The sequence below is a fragment of the Microcaecilia unicolor genome, chromosome 4 (assembly GCF_901765095.1).
Source record: "Microcaecilia unicolor chromosome 4, aMicUni1.1, whole genome shotgun sequence".
NCBI lineage: Eukaryota > Metazoa > Chordata > Amphibia > Gymnophiona > Siphonopidae > Microcaecilia > Microcaecilia unicolor.
This window is the reverse complement of record NC_044034.1, coordinates 45,562,575-45,585,051: the sequence shown is the minus strand read 5'-3', so window position 1 is coordinate 45,585,051 and position 22,477 is coordinate 45,562,575. Positions and strand designations below refer to the sequence as shown.

General features: G+C 45.0%; 1 protein-coding gene and 1 long non-coding RNA gene across 2 annotated transcripts in view; one reads left to right on the top strand and one right to left on the bottom strand.

Annotated features, from left to right (window-relative positions):
- The window catches only part of PIWIL4 (piwi like RNA-mediated gene silencing 4), a 455,470-nt gene that overhangs the window by 44,450 nt on the left and 388,543 nt on the right, over nt 1-22,477 (bottom strand). The window lies entirely within an intron of this gene.
- Nucleotides 901-19,039, top strand: LOC115468468. The gene is made up of 3 exons (XR_003941877.1): nt 901-911; nt 14,161-14,167; nt 18,879-19,039. It is a non-coding gene; the product is annotated as an uncharacterized LOC115468468 (long non-coding RNA).

Genomic DNA, 22,477 nt, shown 5'->3' with positions numbered 1-22,477 from the left:
CAGAGTCAGGTGGAGTGGTGTAACTGCTATTCTAAAAATTAGAGTATGAACTGATAATTGATAGAATTCCGATGTGTTGGATTAGGAAAGTAAATGATTGGTTAGTGGGATGTGCTAAGATAGTAATTAGTTTCCAGATTATTGTATAACATGTACTAAATCAATTGTATAAAAATGAGGAAAATCTATGTGTGATGGGCTTCCTTGTTTCCAGGGCAGCGAACTGGCATGGACCCAAGAAAGTCTATCTAACAATTTCTTTTCTGTATTTCAGACTTGCTATAAGCCTCTGCTTGAGCTACTATTTACTTGTTTCCAGAATAAACCTTTCTTTTTATTTCACTTCTGAGCGATTAAGTATAGCGAAGATACTTGCCTGTAGCAGGTATTCTCCGAGGACAGCAGGCTGATTGTTCTCACAATTGGGTTGTCATCTGCGATGGCCCAGGAGACCAGGAAAAATTTGCAAACCAAAAGCTTTCCAGAACGCTCCATCGCGCGGGCAGAACACTCTGCGCATGTGCGAACGGCTTCCCGCCCTTGACGCGAGCGTGCCCTCCTCAGTTAAATAAAAAGCATAATAGAGAACTGTAACAACTCCAACAGACAAGTATCATTGATTTCTCCGAGGACAAGCAGGCTGCTTGTTCTCACAATTAGGGTATCCCTAGTACCCAGGCTCACTCAAAACAATGAATATTGGTCAATTAGGCCTTGCAACGGCGAGGACATAACAGAGATTGACCTGAAAAGAAACACAACTAAGTGAGAGTGCAGCCTGGAACAGAACAGAAATGGGCCTAGGAGGGTGGAGTTGGATTCTAAACCCTGAACAGATTCGGCAGCACTGACTGCCCAAACCGACTGTCGCGTCAGGTATCCTCCTGAAGGCAGTAGTGAGATGTGAATGTGTGGACTGATGACCATGTTGCAGCCTTGCAAATCTCTTCAATAGAAGTTGACTTCAAGTGAGCCACTGACGCAGCCATGGCTCTGACATTATGAGCTGTGACATGGCCCTCTAGAGTCAGCCCAACTTGGGCATAAGTGAAGGAAATGTAATCTGCTAGCCAATTGCAGATTGTGCGTTTTCCGATGGCGACTCCCCTCATGTTGGGATCGAAAGAAACAAACAATTGGGCGGACTGTCTGTAGGGCTTTGTCCGCTCCACATAAAAGGCCAATGCTCTCTTATAGTCCAAGGTGTGCAACTTGTCCTCACCAGGGTGGGTATGTAGACGGGGAAAAAATGTTGGCAAGACAACTGACTGGTTCAGATGGAACTCCGACACCATCTTCGGCAAGAACTTAGGGTGAGTGCGGAGGACTACTCTGTTGTGATGAAACTTGATATAAGGTGCATGCACTACCAGGGCTTGGAGCTCACTGACTCTTCGAGCTGAAGTAACAGCCACCAAGAAAATGACCTTCCAGGTCAAGTACTTCAGATGGCAGGAATTCAGTGGCTCAAAAGGAGCTTTCATCAGCTGGGTGAGAATGACATTGAGATCCCATGACACTGGTGGAGGTTTGACAGGTGGCTTTGACAAAAGCACACCTCTCATGAAACAAACTACTAAAGGCTGTCCAGAGATAGGCTGACCTTCTACACATTGATGATAAGCACTAATTGCACTAAGGTGAACCCTTACGCAGTTGGTCTTGAGACCAGACTCTGATAAGTATAGAAGTTATTCAAGCAGGGTCAGTGTAGGACAAGAAAAAGGATCTAGGGCCTTGCTGTCACACCAGACAGCAAACCTCCTCCATTTGAAAGAATAACACTTTTTCGTGGAATCTTTCCTGGAAGCAAGCAAGACTCGGGAGACACCCTCTGAAAGACCCAAAGAGGCAACTTCTAAGCTCTCAACATCCAGGCCGTGAGAGCCAGAGACTGGAGGTTAGGATGTAGAAGCGACCCCTCGTTCTGGGTGATGAGGGTCGGAAAACACTCCAATCTCCATGGTTCTTCGGAGGACAACTCTAGAAGAAGAAGAGAAAACCAGATCTGACGAGGCCAGAAGGGAGCAATTAGGATCATTGTTCCGTGGTCTTGCTTGAGTTTCAGCAAAGTCTTCCCTACTAGAGGTATGGGATGATACTCATACAGAAGGCCTGTCCCCCAATGTAGGAGAAAGGCATCTGACGCTAGTCTGTCGTGGGCCTGAAGTCTGGAACAGAATTGAGTGACTTTGTGATTGAACTGAGTGGCAAAAAGATCCACCGACGTCCATATTCAGAGACCACTCGTGAGGTTGCATAATCCTGCTCAACCTGTCGGCCAGACTGTTGTTTACGCCTGCCAGATACGTGGCCTGGAGAAACATGCCATTGTGGTGCGCCCAAAGCCACATCCAGACAGCTTCCTGACACAGAGGGTGAGATCCGGTGCCCCCCTTCTTGATGGTGTAATACACTGCAACCTGATTGTCTGAATTAAAATGATTTGATTGGACAGCCGATCCCTGAAAGCCTTGAGCGCGTTCCAGATCGCTCGTAATTCCAGGAGGTTGATCTGAAGATCCTTTTCCTGAAAAGACCAAGCTCCTAGAGTGTGAGGTCCATCTACATGAGCTCTCCACCCCAGAAGGGATGCATCCGTCGTCAGCACTTTCTGCGGCTGAGGAATTTGGAATGGATGCCCCAAGGTCAGATTGGATCGAATGGTCCACCACTGAAGGGAACTGCAAAAATCGGTGGAGAGATGGATCACATCCTCTAGATCCCCTGTGGCCTGGCACCCCTGTGCCCTAAGAGTCTCAACATCTGCCGAGCTGTGATCTGTTGAGACGCTCAAGCCAAGGATACTAGGGCCATGAGATTGTCTGCCCTTGCCTGGGGGAGATAAGCTCGAGACGTCTGTGTGTCCAACAGAGATCCAATGAACTCCAATTTCTGTACTGGGACAAGGTGGGACTTGGGATAATTGATTACAAACCCCAGTAGCTCCAGCAGTTGAGTAGTCATCTGCATGGACTGTAGAGCGCCTGCCTCCGAGGTGCTCTTCACCAGCCAGTCATCGAGATAAGGGAACACAGGCACTCTCAGTCTGCGTAGCGATGCTGCGACAACTGCCAGGCACTTTGTGAAAACCCTGGGCACAGACGCGAGGCCAAAGGGCAGTACACAGTACTGAAAGTGCCGAGTTCCCAACTGAAACCAAAGATACTTCCTGTGAGCTGGGAGTATCGAGATGTGAGTATAGGCATCCTTTAAGTCCAGAGAGCATAGCCAATCATTTTCCTGAATCATGGGAAGAAGGGTGCCCAGGGAAACCATCCTGAACTTTTCTCGGACTAGGAATTTATTCAGGGCCCTTAGATCTAGGACGGGACGCATCCCCATGTTTTCTTTTGCACAAGGAAGCACCTGGAATAGAATCCCAGCCCTTCTTCCCCTGGTGGAACGGGTTTGACCGCATTGGCCTATAGAAGGGCGGAGAGTTCCTCTGCAAGTACCTGCTTGTGCTGGGAGCTGAAGGACTGAGCTCCTGGAGTGCAATTTGGAGGCCTGGATTCCAGATTGAGAGTGTATCCTAACCGGGGACTGAGCCTGGACAGGCTGCAGAGAAGCGGGAGTGTACCTACACCGATTGTAGGAATAGGGAGCACTCCTCTTCCTTCCAAAAAACCTCCTAGAAGTGGAGGTGGTAGCAGAAGACGCCCGGCGGGAGATTGAATCCATAGCGCCATGGTGCTTTGTGATCTGATCGACCATGTCCTCTACTTTTTCTCCAAAAAGATTATCCCCATGGCAAGGAACATCCACCATTCGCTGCTGGGTCTTATGATCCAGGTCAGAAACATGCAGCCATGAGAGTCTGCATATGATTATAGCTTGAGCAGCTACTTGGGATGCCACATCAAAAGTGTCATAAGTACCCCTGGCCAGGAATTTACCACACGCCTTTTGCTGCTTGACTACCTGATGAAAAGGTTCGGCGAGCTCCGGAGAAAGTGCTTCGACCAAACTGGACAGTTGCCTCACTGAGGTCCGTAAGTGGATGCTCGTGTAGAGCTGGTATGTTTGGATCTTGGCGGCAAACATAGAGGCCTGATACATTTTCCTCCCAAAAGAATCCAAGGTCCTAAACTCTCTGCTGGGGGCGCCGAGGCATAGTCTCTAGTACTCTTAGCTCTTCTGACAGCAGAGTCCACCACCATGGAATCGTGAGGAAGTTGGGTCTTCACCATTACAGGTTCTCCATGGACTCTGTACTAGGACTCAGCTTTTCTGGGGACCAATGGATTAAATAGAGGGAACGACCAGTTTCACATAAGAACTTCCCTTCCCTGTGTTATGCAAGGGGGCCGCTGCAACCTCTGTGGGCGGAGAAGGATAGTCCAAGACCTCAAGCATCTCGGCCCTGGGCTAATCCACAACCTCCATATGGAAAGGAATGTCCTTAGACATTTCCCGAACAAAAGATGAGAAAGAAAGACTCTCAGGAGGAGACATTCTTCTTTCAACTGGCGGAGTAGGATCAGAGGGAACCCCATACGACTCTTCCTCCGAAAAGTATCTGGGGTCTTCCTCTTCCCACGAGCGCTCCTCATCGGTATTGGACAAAAGCTCTCTAAGAGCAGCCCGAACCCGAGCCTGTCTCAACGTGGAGGAATGACGGCCTCGAGAGGGATGTCGACAAGCCGACCCCTGCCTGGACTCCGGCGAAGCTTCCTCCACCGACTTTGAGGGGGAATCGACCCAGGTGGCAGCCAATGCCAGTACCGCAAGCGGCACCAAGGACGGGGACCTCACCACCGGCGATGGCCCAGATGCCGCTTCCGCAGTCGGTACGGAAGGCGCAAGCTCCCCAGACACCGAAGCAGACTGATGCAGCAATCCCTCCAGAAGCTCTGTAAGAAGGGCTCTGATACGCTCGTCGAGAGCTTCCATCGGAAAAGGCTGTGAGGCAGGTGCAGGAGTTGGTGGCAGAATCTGAGGGGGCTCGAGAGCCGGTACCAGGCTGCCAGATGACCGACGCATCGGCACGTCCTGTATGGAGGATGAGCGATCCTCCTGGTGCCGACGTTTCTCGGGTGCCGACTTCCTCAGCTCCCCGGAGCTCTCGGTACCGTGCACGGAAGGAGAATGATGACGGTGCTTCTTAGCCTTCGCTCGACGCCCGTCATCGAGACTCCTCAGTACCGAAGAGGACGTGGAATCCTCACGCCTCCTTGGGGCTGGGTTCAACAAAGGTAGGTCCCGGGGGGCCTGCATAGCAGTAGGCCTCAAGATAGGTGGAGACCCATTCGATGCCTCGCTGCTTCCATCGCGATGCGGTCGTTCGGCAGCCATTACCTGCACTCTCGATGTCGATGCTTCCCTCAACGTCGACATCGCCGACCTCGGTGCCGATGTTGACGTCGAAGGACTGGACCGATCTGAAAAGAGCTTCTCACATTGAGCCTCCTGAGACACTTGGGTCCGTTTCTTCATTAAAGAGCAGAGCTTACACGCAGCTGGCAAATGCTCGGGCCCAAGGCACTGGAGACACCACACGTGGGGGTCGGTACCCGAGATGGTCCAGTTGCAGCAAGTACAACGCTTGAAGCCGCTGGGAGTCCTCGATGGCATGGACGGAAGAAAAGCGGCTACAAAATTAAAAGACTCGATCGTGCCAAATAAAAAGGCACAAAAAAAGGGGAAAAATGACCCGGTCGAGTAGCCTAAAGGGCGGCTGCAACGAGAAAGAAAGGAAACTTAAACAAAGGAAGAAAAACTAATAAAATAAGGAAAAAACTACTTTTTAAAAACATATTTGAGAAAAACTAAACGGTTTTGAAGTTGAAAATGAAAAAGGGGAGCAATAGAGTGTGAAAATAAAGGTCTCCTGAGCCAAAAAAGAGCGAGAGAAACATCTTGTCACTCCAGACATGGATCAAAGAAACTGAGGAGGGCACGCTCACGTCGTGGGAAGCCGTTCACGCATGCACAGAGTGTTCTGGAAAGCTCTTGGTTTTTGCTTTGCAAATTTTTCCCGGTCTCCTGGGCCATCGCAGACAACGACCCAACTGTGAGAACAAGCAGCCTGCTTGTCCACGGAGAATATTTGTTTTATTAGTGTAAGAAACAAATCCAAGAACACGGGTGTTCTAGCAGTAATCAGTTGGGGTTTGGCTAAGGTGGGTGCAGACCCCAACATAATGCCAAATAAGTTACTGATGCAAAGCAAAAAATTCCTCCTAGAATAAGAAAGGTCATGCTGCATAGTTTCAAATTAAACAAGTAGAATATGTAAAATTCTAGCTAACCAACAAACAGAAAATATATTCCACTGAACTAAAGTCTTCACTTATTATTCAAAAAAGTGGAATAGAGAGCGATTTTCACTGAGGAATCAGTATATTACCATGATTCACCACAAATTAAATATTATCTGAAGGAAAAAAGTTCTTGATTTGATTTGAAAAAGAGGCACGAATGGACATCCCTTGATGAAGCAAGAGTGGAACGGGTTCCCGTTGGGATTGCATATTTGAAGTTAAGTGCTTCTTTTCTTTTTCCCGTAGTAGTTTGCATAATGATATTTGGTGTTATTCACAGAGGAAACTTCATAATGAAAGAGTTTGAATTTATGAAAGTTCAAAATGATAAAAAATAAAATTTGAATTGAGAAGATATTTGGAGGGGGGGGGGGGGGGGGTGTGTGTGTTTCAGAGCCAATGATAGACAACAGCTGGAAGTGGTCAGAATTGTGGAATAAATTCTCTGATTCACTAAGAAAGGTTTCCTGCAGGAACTGAAGCTTTTTACCTCCAAATAATATTTAATTTGTGGTGATGAATGGAAATACTGTATACCAATTTTTCAGTGAAAATAATTAGCTATTCCACTTTTTTAAAATTCTAGACAGCCATGATTCAACCCCACATTCATCTTTTGGAAAGGTGCCAAACTTTGTTGCCTTGTGTGCCCTTCTCCTTACAGTGAAACATTCCCTAACTTTGAGAAGTGGGAAAGTTTACTGTTATGCTCAAGGATCTATTTCTATATAAAATCTGGCACAACTTGGGCTAATCATTCACAACACAAACCACAACACACACAGATATTCAGTATGACCTTATTACATTCTCTGTTCTATTTTCAGCCGTGGTGGTCCTATGACGTTGTGATGGCCCTAGCACTTAGCTTAATACAGAAATTCAACAGCACTATTCATTTAAGCAGTACCACAGAATGTACAGTACATGTAAATGGATGATTTCCAGCACCACCTCTCCCTCTCCTCTAAAGCGGACCCTTTTATATCTGGCCATTTAGGGATGTAGTTATCAATGTGGGCTACCACTAAGAAGTGTTATTTTACCACTAACTTGTGATATTTTATCACAGATCCTATTGTAGGCAATGAGACCTAGTTACAAATAACTGGGGTTAACAGTAAAATAACACGTTAATGTTAGCCCACATTGATAATTATGCCCCTGAGTGAGTTAACCAGCTCAGTATTCTCTCTATATGTTTTAAAAATATCCAAATAGATGAATAATACATTAACCTAATGAATGTATTGTGAAAAACCGAAGGTCCATCAAGACTAGTAGCTTGTTTCCAACAGTGGCTGATCCAGGTCACAAGTACCTGGCAGGATCCCAAAAGAGTAAGAGTACAATAGTTTTTTTGCTGCCCAAGTCTGCCTTACTAATGGTTTATGGACTTTTCTTCCAGAATCTGTCCAAACATTTTTAAACCTTGCTTTATCACATTCTCTGGCACTGAATTTCAGAGCTTAATTATACATTGAATGAAGAAATATTTTTTCTGATTTGTTCTAATTGTACTACTTAGTAACTTCATTGCATGCCTCCTAGTTCTTGTACTTTTGAAAAGAGTAAACAATTAATTCACGTCTATCCATTCCTCTTTACTCATTTATCTTATAGAATTCTATTTTTTCTCCTCTCGTCGTCTCTTCTCCAAGCTGAAGAGCCCTAACTTCTTTACCCTTCCCTCATAAGGGAGTCAGTCCATCCCCTTTTTCATTTTGGTTGCCCTCCTCTGTCCCTTTTCTAATTCAGCTGTAACACCAGAATTGCACATTCGAGGTGTGGTTGCACCAAGAAGCATTACAAAGGTATTATATATTCTCTGTGTTGTTCTCAATTCCATTTCTATTGATTCCTAGCATTCTATTTGCTTTCCTGGCCGCCATTGTGTACTGAGCAAAGGATTTCAACATAACATCAAAAATGACATTCAATTTTTTTTTCTGAGTGGCAATTCTAAAGTGGAACTTTGCATCATATAGTTATAGTTTGGGTTGCTCTTCCCTATGTGCATCACTTTGTACGTGCGCATTTTAAATTTGTTCTGCCAACTGGATGCCCAGTCTGATAAGATTATCTTGCAATTTCTCACACTTCTCTAATTATTTAACAACTTTGAATAACTGAGTCATCAGCACATCTGATCCCTCACTTGTTACTCCTGTTTCCAGGTAATTTATAAATATGTTAAACTGCAGATCCAGCATAGACCTCAGGGAACCCCACTATTTCCCCTTCCCCAATGAAAATATGGATCCCTTTTAAAAATTTACCTTTTTGAGAAAGCTTTTAATGTGCAGACTGATAGGTTGGCTCATCCTGGGATCAACTGACACTGCAAGTCTATCTGTTTTAAGGCTATATTATTGTAAGTTTCTAATGTGAACTTCCCTGGAACTGGTCCTTCTTTCTTTACGAGTTTACTCTCTCTATACGCTATACTTTACTGTTATTTACTAGCGGTTTTTCCTGTTTTTTTTTAATATTTACATTTTTATTTTTAAGCAATTTAAACAATTTTTACAAGAAATCTCTTGTTCTGAAAAGAAACTATCACATGGGGCTAAATAGTCGCCCATATGATCCTACAGGCGACTTACACATGCTAATCATTAGAGCACGCTAAAAACGCTAGCACACCCTTAGCATAGCTTAGTAAACAGGGCCCATAGAGAGGAATTACACAGCATAAAGAGAAAAAAAGAATAAGGCTTGAAAAATTCCTCTTAATCCTCACCTTATTCAACAGAAAGAAAATAAAGACATCAATAAAGTAATAATCGTATCTTAAGTCCACAAAAGAGGAGAGGCAAGGCACAATTCAAAGAAATTAAGGTTAGCAAGAAAAAGCTGAAAGCCAGTATCAAGCTAAACATACTTTTACAGAGTAGATGTTACTGGCACCGACAAAGGTGGAGGGGGTGGAAACCAGCCTAGACTCCAAGAAACTCTGTAATCCCCCAGTGGCGCACCTAGGGTATTTGACACCCAGGGCCGATCGTTTTTTAACACCCCCCTCCAAAAGCCAGTACTAAGCATACTGAGAATACAAAACACAACAAATGTCACTCAGGACCTAGAGAACAATTCTACCATATCATAAGCAGTAACTTCTACGAGTCACACAAGAGTGTAAATAGGAAAAGGCAGTATCTTAAATACTGCAATGAGCATGAACATCAATATACCTATTGTAAAACTAAACCAGCCTGGTAGTAAAGATTGTCCATCCTGCACAGTTAATGCCAACAGAAAACCATTGGGCTCATTTTCGAAAGAGAAGGACGCCCATCTTTCGGCATAAATCCAAAGTCTGCCTTTTCTCTCTCCCTGCCCTTGCAATCCCGTGACTGCCTTCTCTCTTTCTGCACCCTCCATCCAGAATCTGTCCTCTCTTTCCCTTCCATCCATTGTCTGCCCTTTCTCTCTGTCTGCCCCCTCTCTCACTGCCATCCAATGTCTGCCTTCTCTGCTCCTTCAACTATCTGCCCTCTCTATCCCTTCCATCCAGCATCTCCTCTCTCTGTCTCCATCCATTCCATCTGTCTGCCCCTGTCTGCCCTCTCTCTCCCCCTTCCAACCACTGTATGCCCTCTCTCTCGCTTCCATCCTGGGTCTGCCTTTTTTGTCTCTGCCCCGTCCATCTACTACTGCCCTTTCTCTCCCTTTTATCCAGGTCTGCCCTCTCTCTCTGCTCCTTCCATCCACCATCTGCCCTTTCTCTTCCTTCCATCCTTCTCTCTCTCTGCTCCTTCCATCTACCATCTGCCCTTTCTCTCCCATCCATCCAGGATCTGCCCTCCCTTTCATCCAGGATTTGTCCTTTCTCTTCCTTCCATCCGCCATCTGCCCTTTCTCTCCCATCCATCCAGGGTCTGCCCTCCCTCTTTCTCCCTTCCATCCAGGATCTGTCCTCTCTCTCTCTCTCTCTCTCTGCCCTTCCATCCACCATCTATGCTTTCTCACCCTTCAATCCAGGATCTACCCTCTCTTTCTCTCTGTCTGCCCCTTCCATCCACCAACTGTTCTTTCTCTCCCTTCCATCCAAAGTCTGCCCTCCCTCTCTCTGCACCACCTTTCTATCCACCATCTTCCCTCTCTCCCTTCCATCCACTGTCTGCCCTCTCTGTCTCTCCCCTTCTTCTATTAACTGTCTGCCCTCTCCTTTCTTCCATGTCTGCCATCCCCTCCCCCCATGCTGCTGCTCCCACTTCAAACTAGCAGCAGCAAAAAAAATAAAATCAATATTGCGAGGCCTTATCTACCCATGGCTGTCAACTCTGCTACAGAACTAGAAGTGATGTCAAAGGGGCAGGATCGGCAGCCACAGGTAGCGTAGACCCCACAATTTTCCTGCTTTTATTTGTTTACCGTCACTGCTGCTAGTCTGCAGGAGGAGAAATAGCAGTTGCGATGCTGACAGCCCAAGCAGGGATGGAGGCTGCTAGAGGAAGGCATGGGAACAGCCAGAGGAGAGGCAGCGGTGGCGGCCCAAATAGAGGGACTGGAGAAGTGGGAGTGGGGCACCCCCTTTTGATTTGTATCCGGGGTGCGCCGCCTCCTCCATCCCGTCCTTGGTACATCACTGTAATCTCCCCTTTTACAAAGATGCGCTAGCAGCTGCCGGTGCAGTAATGCCAACGAAATCCATTCAAACTGAATGGCCTGTATCTGCATTGCCACACAGTTTTGTATGGGGGGGGGGGGGGGGGGTTAATGAGAAGGTTCAAAGAAAACAGGTTTAACTGACGGTAGTTTTATTTATTTGTTACATTTGTATCCCACATTTTCCCACCTATTTGCAGGCTCAATGTGGCTTACGTAGTACCATTACGGCGTTCGCCCGTTCCGGTATGAACAAATACAAGGTGAGGACAAGTATAAGGTGTGGTTGTGGTAGAATGGGGTTCATGTATGGTAGATACAATGGGGGAACATTAGGGAGGAAGAGGGAAAATTAAGCCAACATATACTCCCTAACTGCAAAACACGTGGACACAGTTTCAAAAAGGTTTGACGCCTCTGTTGAGTTTGTCTGGAGATATTGGGAAAAACTCTTACTCTATGATTCAGAAATTCTTCTTGCCTGTGACAAAAAGCAGCCTCAAAATCCAATCTCAATCTAGTTGTAGAACAAAGTACACAATCAACGTAGCAGTCTGCATTCCCATAGTTTCATCTTCTATTGTCTGAGTTAATTTCAAATGATCAAAAGGTACCTCACACCCCTCCGCTATTAACTGTTGAAAAGGTTTCTTTACATAAGGTAACAAATAATATATTCTAGACATGGGGCGGGGGGGGGGGGGGTATGACTGTTTTGGTATATTCAAAAACTCAACAAGATATCTTTCAAAAGTAATGAGAAGCGCTATAGCTTGTAGTTTAGGAAAGTTAATAAAACGCAACGTTTTCAATCTCTGCAGAATTTCTTAATTTTCAATTTTTCTTTGTAACATCACATTCTCTTTAATTAAAGCAAGCTACTCCTCCTTAAGTTTCACAGTCTCACATTTAATTGTTGTTGAAGGAAGAGTGATAAACCATTCAACCCTATTCTCCGTTTTCTATCTTCTTAATCCACAATAGGACATTGCCTCCTATCCCATGACTTTTTAATTTTCTCAGGAGTTAATCTAAACTCAATGGGATCTTTCCCATTTTTATTCTGTGATCTGCCTAAAGCCTATTTAGGCAAAAAAGATAGAAACGTCCATATTGGTTTAAATCAGATAAGATTAGATTAGATTCATGAGGTACTTTGTCAAATGCTTTCTGAAAATCCAGATACACAATTGCAGCTGACTCAGATATAGCCAAATATTTATTCACGCCTTTAAAAAAAATGTAGTTGTTTGGTGAGGCAAGATTTCCTTTGACTTAATCCATGCTGGTTTTGGCCCATTAATCCATGTGTATGTATATGTTCAGTAATTTTGTTCTGGAGGATGTAATGGTGCAATTTCAGAAACTGAAGAGTAGCAAGTCTCCTGGACCAGATGGTATTTATTTATTTGTTACATTTGTATCCCACATTTTCCCACCTATTTGTAGGCTCAATGTGGCTTATATAGTACCGGAGAGGTGTTTGCAGACTCCAGTGAAAACAAATACAAAGTGATATTGTGGTAAGATAAAGTTCATGTGGCACAGCCACATTAGGGAATCATACAACAGAAGAATTGTGTTATTCATCCCCGAGTACTGATAGAATTGAAAAATTAACTTGCAGAACTATTGTTAGTCATATGTAATTTCTCTTTAAAATCAAGCATGATTCCGGAAGATTGAAGGGTGGCCAATAAAATGCCGATTTTTAAAGAAGGTTCCAGAAGACATTCGTGAAATTATAGACCAGTGAGCCTGACTTCGGTGCCGGGCAAAATGGTACGGACTATTATAAAGAAAAAATTACAGAACATATTCAAAAGCATGGATTAATGAGACGTGGAGGGGCATAATCGAACGGGGCACCCAAGATTTCCTGAGGACGTCCTCGCAGGACATCCCGGCAAAGGGGCAGGGAAACCCGTATTATCGAAACAAGATGGGCGTCCATCTTTCGTTTCAATAATACGGTCGGGGATGCCCAAATCTCAACATTTAGGTCGATCTTAGAGATGGTCGTCCTTAGAGATGGTCGTCCCTGATTTTCGGCGATAATGGAAACCGAGGACACCCATCTCAAAAACGACCAAATCCAAGCCCTTTGGTTGTAGGAGGAGCCAGCATTCATAGTGCACTGGTCCCCCTCACATGCCAGGACACTGTAGGGGTATGTCCCTGTGTCTCCCTTGCTGGTCTTGGCCTATACAAGCCTATGACATCTTGTTACTAGAAGATGGCTGCTGCAAACCTCTGACTTGCACATCTCTGTGTCAGAGTTAGCTTCAGTTTGTGGAAAATCACTGACAGGCTTGCTGAAACCAAGGACACTCTGTGCTCCAATTATTCCCCTTCTATCTCGGAGATGATGAGAAGGGAGGCATGCATAGCACCAGAAGTTACCATTTCCAAGGTCACAAAGAAAAAAATAAGAACTCTTCTTGCCATGCACAGGATGGTACAAGAGGATAATTGGTATCACCTGACCGAGAGGCGCTGGAAGAGCGGGAAGAGTTGGGGAGTTAGTGAGTCGGAATCCTTGGAAGAAGGTGGAGGTGGAAAGAAGACCAGTGACCTAAGAAGGTCCACCAACTGATGAACTGTGTTTCTGGAAGAGTACCGTGTGGTTCAGCAACCTACAAGGTGTGACCTGTGCCTTTGCTGACTGCTGCAGAGTGCCTGTCGTGGCTCTGACGAAGACTCGCTGATCTCTCAGCTTGAGTCTGGGAAGTAACCTGTGCTACTGAGAGGTGTCCCCGGAGGTTGCCTGGTGAGAGACACAGTGATCTATCTCCTATTAGTCTGGGTTAGCGAGTGGTGATTACCTGAGCATAAGGCTGGTGTTAGTCATAACCTTGGTCGGGAAAGAAGCTGCTAATTACCATACTACCTCGTAACATAGTTATTGCATTCTAATCAGTTGTGCAAGTTTACCTAGCAACCAGTAAGAAATGTGTGTAGTGTGAGAATATAGTTGTAAGAATTACTGCCAGTATTTTTGTTCAGCCAAAGCTTTGCCAAATCTCTATTTTGTATATCTTTTTTTTATATTATCCATAATAAAGCTAATATATATCTCAGCCTGATTTCTCAGCTCTCTCTCTGACCGAAATAGTGGCATGTAGGGCCATAGCCAAGGTTTTCCCCCTTCCCCTAGACAGAGAACAGAATATTTTGCTTGCGGATAGTTCTGTTGGGAAACCTTGTTTCAGGTAATTTATTATCTGGGAAATCCGCCTACAGATATGGGGGCTCGTCCGGGATCTCTAAGAGATGAGAAAAGTATTCCGGTTTGTGTTTCGGTAGTGAGAGAGAATTGCTGCTGTGATATTAAACGCTTTGTTGAAGTCTGGATTCATTCTGCAATTCCTTGCTCTGTGTCTCTTAGACTGTTCAGAGACGTGCAGGGGGGGAGTATTTTGGCTGTGTCTCATCAGGTTTCTGTGTGTGAAGCTGCCTGCAGGCTAAGCCATAAATCTCGCCTGTTTCTGGCTTGTTAATACAGCCTGTGTTTAGTGCTTACAGATAAGCAGAGATCATGTCAACTCATACAGTTACGCTTTCTAATTTGGAATTAGAAGCTTTAGAAATTCTGGTGTCTTTCACAAAACCGAAGTTGAAACAAGGGTTGACTGTAACCTCTTTATTTAACTTGTTTCACAAGGCGGGCGATGATAGCATAGCCGCATATTCATCAGCAATTAACCGGGTGATAACAAATAAAGCACGCCTTACTGTCCCAGATCTAGCTGAATTAAGCTGTATTCTCCTGGCAATTAAAGAATATAATGCAAACCGTAGCTCCGCTCAGGGGGAGAGGCTACAACAGATGCAGAGCACTGTTGAGACTCTACATAAGGAAAAGGCAGAGTTAATTGCACAGGCAGCTGATAAGGATAGGAAAGGTGCGGACGGCATCCAGGTTCAGGCATGTGTCGAATGTGTTGTGCTCAAAGAAAAATGTTCTGCTATTGAGATGGAAAGATCTAAAAGGGAGGAACATGCTCTCTCCCTGCGTAGAGAACTGAAGGAGGAGTCCTCTCTGTGCTCTCAGGCCCAGCGTTTAGCTGATATGAATCACGAGTTGGGCATGACGCAGCAAGAGTTAGACCGGCTTCGGTTTCTCCATCAGGAAGAGAAAGAAACTTCCCAGGGGTCGCTCGCTGCCCTCCGGCTAGAATTGCAACAGGAAAAAGATAGCCTTAGCTCCGCTCAGCAGGAGAGGCACAAAGCTAATCAAGAAATGATTGATTTATGGGAGCAGAACAGAGAGCTCACACTGAAGTTACATAAAGCCCTTCAGGATAACGATACCTGTGTAAATGCTTTAGATCTGTACAAAGAAGAATTAGACGCTATGAGTAAGGAGATCTGTAGCCTGGAATATGAACATACTGTAATGCCTATGGAGTTGCTAGACAGTGATGATGCCCAGTTACCTAGCCCTGCGCTGGAACTTGCCAGACTGTCTGATCGGTACTCCAGATATGATCAGCAGCTGGACCCTCAGAGCTTCCAGTTAGGCTCCAGGGATCAGACTAAGTCAGCCCCTCCCCGGTACAGTACCATAGTTCCTGAGACTTACGACGGCATGCATGAGCCTAGACTCCGCCCAGTCCGGCCAAGGAACACTGTATCTCTTGGTGAGGCCCACAGGGTGGAGACACCTATGCCCCTCCCAAGAGGGACACAGCTTAGTGCACTATCTGAGGTAGACACCGGTACCATTACACACATGCTCCACCCAAGAAAGGCACAGCTCTCTGCCCAATCCGATGAGGTCACTAGGAATCGTGGGCCAGTGCCCCTCCCCAGGAGGTCACTGCCCCCAGCCATACTTGATGACATCAGCAGCACAACCGCATCCCTGTACACTACCACTACTGGTAAACAGCAAAATTCCACTCAGACAAACACAGTTACTCCTTTATCTAGAGAGCAGCACAATCAAGTAATGAGAACACTTCGCACTATGATTGTACCTTTTAAGGAGTCTTCATGGGTTACCATACACGTTCACCTGGATAGCGTGCATGACCTTTTTAACTCACTACAGGTTTACGCCGAATCAGATAAAAGAGCTCTACTGAAATGGACGTTTGCGGCGGAGTGCCAAACGTATTTAAAGGCCATTTTAGCCGAGCATAATGATCTATTCACAGTGGAACAAGCCCTGAAGAAGCGGTATGGACTGTTCGCGGATCCCACAGAGGCCAAAAGAGCAGCATATAATATGCGCTGTGGTCCAAATGAGAGTCCCCATGAATGGGCCTATCGCCTGAGGGAAGCATTTCAGGAGGGGGGGGGGGCAGACCCTGAGACCCAAGAGTTTGAAGTTGGAGATTTGAGAACTCTCTTTGTGAAAGGCCTGCCCAACCACGTAAAAGTGTCTTTAGCGGGTTACCAGAAAGAACCGTTCTCCGTTATGTTGAAGCGGGCTGAGGAGGTTTTTGATATGTGTCGCACACAACCCACGGGGGCGGCACCCAAACCGGCTGCGAACCGTGGGCTTCACCCAGTGTTTGTGCTGTTTCCTCCACCCTTTCTCTGGAGAATAAGATGGCAAGCCCTCATACACAATTCCAGGGTGGCAGTAATCAACCACGCCGGCTGAGGGATACAGTGCCCCCTGCTGCTGCGGAAGATCAAGAACACCCAAGAGGGCGGCGCTATAATCAGAGGAAGCGGGCCCAGGACATGATCCGGTCCTTGCAGGCACAGCTTGATCAAACGATAGAGCAACATCGGAGTCCCGATTCTGAGGAGAAGATCAGGGCCCTAGAAGCCCAGATTAAAGCATTGCGGGATAAACAACAAGGTTCAAGTTCGGGAGCATTGCAGCAACCCTCATCTTCCTACATGAGAAGAAACAATTACCCAGGGACCAAGGATCAGGTCCCCAATAATATCAGCAAGACAGGGCCTAGTGTCAAGTCCACTGAAATCTCTGAACACCAGAATACAGAAGAAGAACCGGCATGACTAGGCTCGGCTCCTTCTTCACCAACCCTTTTGCCCATTGTTCAAGTAGATGCTGTGTCAACCGTCAGTAAGGAGTTATCTGATGCAAATGCAGATACCCCGCCCTCGAACCCGGAAGGGCCTCTATGGAGTGACTCAATTAAGGAAACCAGGTACTTTATGGGTAACCTTACTCCTAAAGGTTCCAGATATACCATGGATCTGTTGATTCAACAGACATTTTCCTGTCAGGGTCTACTGGATATGGCTTCAGAGGTGACTTTGATTAAACAAGGCCTGTTTCAGAAACTTGAGGCATCTTTAGCTGAGGGTCGAGATAGCTTGAGCGTCACCCCATGCAATTTCTCATTGGAGGCTTATGGCAAGCAGAGCATTGGTACTGTGGGTCAGGTGTGGCTTTCCTTACAGCTCGGGGAAATGTACATCAAACACCCCGCCATAATTACTACTTGTCCTGGTGAAGAATTCTTAATTGGAATTGATCTTCTGAAAAGATTGTGGGCTACTTTGGACTTGCGCCATGAGGTGATCTGGGCCCAAGTTACGGACCCCCTTCCATATGGGAAAGTAAGGCATATGAGCAGAGTCAGTGGTTCCAGTTCTGTGGGACTTAAGGATTCCCCTATCCGAATCAATTTTCAGAATTCCGAAGACCCTCACATCTGGGAGCTCCAGTTGTGTGGTGCACAAGGGGTGGACCAGCGTGGGGACGATCGGATAGCTGACATTGTTCTAGGGGATGACAATCTGGAGATCGTGTTGAATAACTCGCCTACGGTGAAAGATTCTCCAGATGACGCCGTCATAGCCCAAGAGTCCGCTGATTCCACTTCCAGTCCTGACCCACCACATCCTCGCAAGTTGGTTGATGTCCTACAGAAGGATGAGACCTACACCATCCCTGTCCAGATAGCTGACCTTACACTTCAGTCCACTTTGCTGTTGCCTAGCGACGTTTCCTTCATCAGTGACACTCTGTTTCACAGTCTTCGCAAGTCTCTGCAGCTACCCTTCAGCAAGGGGTCTTCCACTTCTGTGCAGGTACCTGGACAAGGTGCCAAGACGCTTGTGGGAATGTGAAAACTGCCCATGATCGTGGGACAGAAGTCGTTCACCCACAGCTTCTCGGTGGTCAAAGGCCTACAGGAGTCCTTATGTTTAGGTTCCGATTGCCTCGTACGCTTGGGAGTCTATGTGGATCTGGTGAACCTTGTCTTGTGGAGTCGACTTGATGGCAACCCTGTGGAAGTTGAAGCTACGTCTGCTGGCCTGAAATCGGGACAGACCATACCCCAGGTCTGCGAAGTAGTCTGTGATAAAAATGTGACCATTCTGGCAAGAGTGAGGGACTTTTCCATCTGGCTCCGTCTTGCACAGGGACAGCGTCTATTGGACAAAGTGGTATTCTTCAACCCTCATTCCCATTTTCGGGACCTAGGGTTGTGCACTGGTGTCCTGCCATGTTTGGAGGTGACTGGTACTTCTTTTCACTTGTTGGTCACCAATCCGCAATCAGAGGAAGTATTTGTATCTAATGGAGACCCTTTTGGATTTCTGGTGGGAGAGTCTTTTCCTGATATCGAGGTAAGTTTGCCTATTATTGGCAGGCTGCCTTCCTCTTGGAACACCTGCCGGGGGGGGGGGGAGGGGAACTGAGAGTCTGTTTACCTCTCCCAGAGGCCTCGTCTCTCTGGAGTTTGTCTGGCCTTATGACGCAACGGGTTCACAAGTGCTGTTGGAAGACGACTTCTTGATTTTGTCCAGAAAGATGGCTAGAGTTGTGAATTCTGTGGAAACCTCATCTCTGCAGGCGGACATTGAGGAACAAGTGGAAAGAGCTAATCGTACCATCGTCACCATTCTGAAGAAGTATGTATCCTCATCAGGTAAGGATTGGGACATGAAGTTGCCACTGGTCCTCATGGCCATTCGTGCCACACCTCCTCGGTCTACAGGAGTGTCACCTTTTGAGATGATGACAGGTAGGGAAATGATGTTACCAATTCATTTGCTTTACAGGACTAATGATGTAAACTTGTCCAGTGCTACTTCCTCTCATGAGTATGTCACCCATTTGTGTCAACATCTGCAAAGTGCCTTTGCACAAAAGAACTTGGAAAGTAGTGCTAGAGGTAGAAAAGCCTACTATGATCAAGGGACTACCTCCAAAGAATACCAAATTGGCGACAAGGTATTCTATTTCAATTTTGCCAGAAACAAGGTAAAAGAAAATAAGTTTTTGCCCAGTTGGCATGGTCCTTTCCCTATAGTGGAAAAAGCTTCACCTGTGGCTTACCAAATTCGCTTCAGAAAGAATTCTCAAGGTGAAGATAACCTTAAATGGGTCCACATCAATCAATTGAGACCATGTCATCCCAGTCATTTGGTTCCAGATACATGCATTGTTGAAATGACCCAAACTAACCATGAAGCAGAATAGCTTCGTTTTCTTTTGTTTTTCAGCTACAGAGAAAAAACAAAACCTTGAAGATTCAGTGCAGTTGCCAAACAGATTGATCCTGTTTCCGTTCCTGATGTCGTTCTTCAAGATGTTCCTGACGCCCTGCTTCCTAATCCATTGGTGGTTTTCAACATTCCTTCCCTTTGTCCCTCATGATTTCCATTGTTTAGTCATGACTGTTGGATTTTCTTTGCCCAAGAATCATTCTTCTTGTTGGGGGGGAATTTGTTTGGTTTTATTTTAACCGATCCAGTGTTCCTGAAAGTGAAGTTTTGGATGTGCTTATTTGTTTTTGGGACATTTCATTGACTTTCTTTTTGAACTGTGTCCAATGCTTATGTTTGAAGACTTTCTTCATCATCACCATTACGTGGACCATTGTTCCTGTTTGATGTCTTCTTGATGTGAGAAGTTGTCCATTTATACCTCATCATTCATCACGGTCCACCCTATTGACTTTGGTTTGGACATTATGCCATTTTTACAGTCTAAAGACTCTCATACTATTGACTTTGTTAGACTTTGTGGAGGTCAACCATGAGTAACTCTCCACTATGCAACATCTTAGTTTACATTTTCATATTCCGTACTAATTTTGCTGATGCTTTTGCCATGCATTTTATAGTATCATGTAATGATGATTTCATGTATTAAGACATAACTGCTAACACCCTACAAGTGTTCTAGAATTAGTAGTTTGCTGTATTAGCCTTTTTGAAACTACCATGCTTATGATTTTATGAAGTATGTGCTTCTAGTTATCATTGATAGCGTGTTAGTATTGAGTTAATGACATTGACTGTTTTTCTGTCTTCAGTCTTGACCATGAGTTCTGATGTACCCGTCTAGCTGTTTTAGTTAGGTTGGAGAAGGCTTTTACTCCTTTGTAGTAAATTCCATCTCCAAGGGGGGGAATATGTAGGGGTATGTCCGTGTCTCCCTTGCTGGTCTTGGCCTATACAAGCCTATGACATCTTGTTACTAGAAGATGGCTGCTGCAAACCTCTGACCTGCACCTCTCTGTGTCAGAGTTAGCTTCAGTTTGTGGAAAATCACTGACAGGCTTGCTGAAGCCAAGGACACTCTGTGCTCCAATTATTCCCCTTCTATCTCAGAGATGATGAGAAGGGAGGCATGCATAGCACCACAAGTTACCATTTCCAAGGTCACAAAGAAAAAAACAAGAACTCTTCTTGCCATGCACAGGATGGTACAAGAGGATAATTGGTATCACCTGACCGAGAGGTGCTGGAAGAGCGGGAAGAGTTGGGGAGTTAGTGAGTCGGAATCCTTGGAAGAAGGTGGAGGTGGAAAGAAGACCAGTGACCTAAGAAGGTCCACCAACTGATGAACTGTGTTTCTGGAAGAGTACCGTGTGGTTCAGCAACCTACAAGGTGTGACCTGTGCCTTTGCTGACTGCTGCAGAGTGCCTGTCGTGGCTCTGACGAAGACTCGCTGATCTCTCAGCTTGAGTCTGGGAAGTAACCTGTGCTACTCCTGAGAGGCGTCCCCGGAGGTTGCCTGGTGAGAGACACAGTGATCTATCTCCTATTAGTCTGGGTTAGCGAGTGGTGATTACCTGAGCATAAGGCTGGTGTTAGTCATAACCTTGGTCGGGAAAGAAGCTGCTAATTACCATACTACCTCGTAACATAGTTATTGCATTCTAATCAGTTGTGCAAGTTTACCTAGCAACCAGTAAGAAATGTGTGTAGTGTGAGAATATAGTTGTAAGAATTACTGCCAGTATTTTTGTTCAGCCAAAGCTTTGCCAAATCTCTATTTTGTATATCTTTTTTTTATATTATCCATAATAAAGCTAATATACATCTCAGCCTGATTTCTCAGCTCTCTCTCTCAGACCGAAATAGTGGCATGTAGGGCCATAGCCAAGGTTTTCCCCTTCCCCTAGACAGAGAACAGAATATTTTGCTTGCGGATAGTTCTGTTGGGAAACCTTGTTTCAGGTAATTTATTATCTGGGAAATCCGCCTACAACACCAACCGGGTACCCTAGGGGGCACTGCAGTGGACTTCAGAAATTGCTCCCAGGTGAATAGCTCCCTTACTTTGTGTGCTGAGTCCCCCCAAACCCACTACCCACAACTGTACAACACTACCATAGCCCTAAGGGGTGAAGGGGGCACCTACATGTGGGTACAGTGGGTTTCTGGTGTTTCAATTTCTTTTCGAAACTCAAAGAATATTTATGCTCATCACAATCTTCAGATTTGTGGTTAAATTCTTATCTTATCAAGCACTTGAGGTTGATTTAAACATACAATTCTTAGTTCATTCATCTATTACTCAATAATTAGAAATTTCCGATATTCTATCTCCTTAAACATAATCTATCATGTCTACTTGTTTTCATTTAAATTACCTCTTATTTTTAAATAATGATAGTGTTGTATTTTAAATCACGTTTACTTTATTCATCATCATTTGTTTATTGAGAAAAATATTTGTTAATGTCCATGCAACGCAAGTTCTTCATTTGCTAATCAGATAAGTTGCGGCTTATCGCATATATTTTTTCTCACACACACACATCACACAATTAGTATAGTTTTAGGGCTGTTCCAATTTCCGTTTTCCAATTAGCTGTCATCATTTGACTTTTAGCCGTTGGTTTCTTCCCTCCATTTTTTGAAAAACGTCACTTCCTTCATTTTATCTACTTAAGTGGCACTGTTGCCACCGCCATTTTTTATACCATTTTGTAATCGCAAACGTATGAGAGAAGGTAAGCATCAAGAATCAAAGTATAACTTTTGTTCCACAGCATTTAACCATCACACATACGTTTCATTGATTTAGTTTGCACATCTCTGTTCGTCCAGCACAGGTATTGCCTTCGATAATCTTGGTTTTAAAGGGGTAGAGATACACATATATATAACACCAAGTTTATATAGAGGCACTCACCCAGTAGTGGGTTCAAAAAAAACTTTTTCTGGAGAGTAGACATTGTTTTAATATATATTTAAGTGACCATAAAATCAGTAATAGCTATAATTTTATCTTGTTCATTTCACAAAATTTCGGCCATTCACCATTTTACAAGCATGTATAAAAAGTTTCTTAGGATTCGTATTTAATATCAACGCACTTTAACTTTAATTAATTCACCGGCTGCTTTATTTAATTATTTAT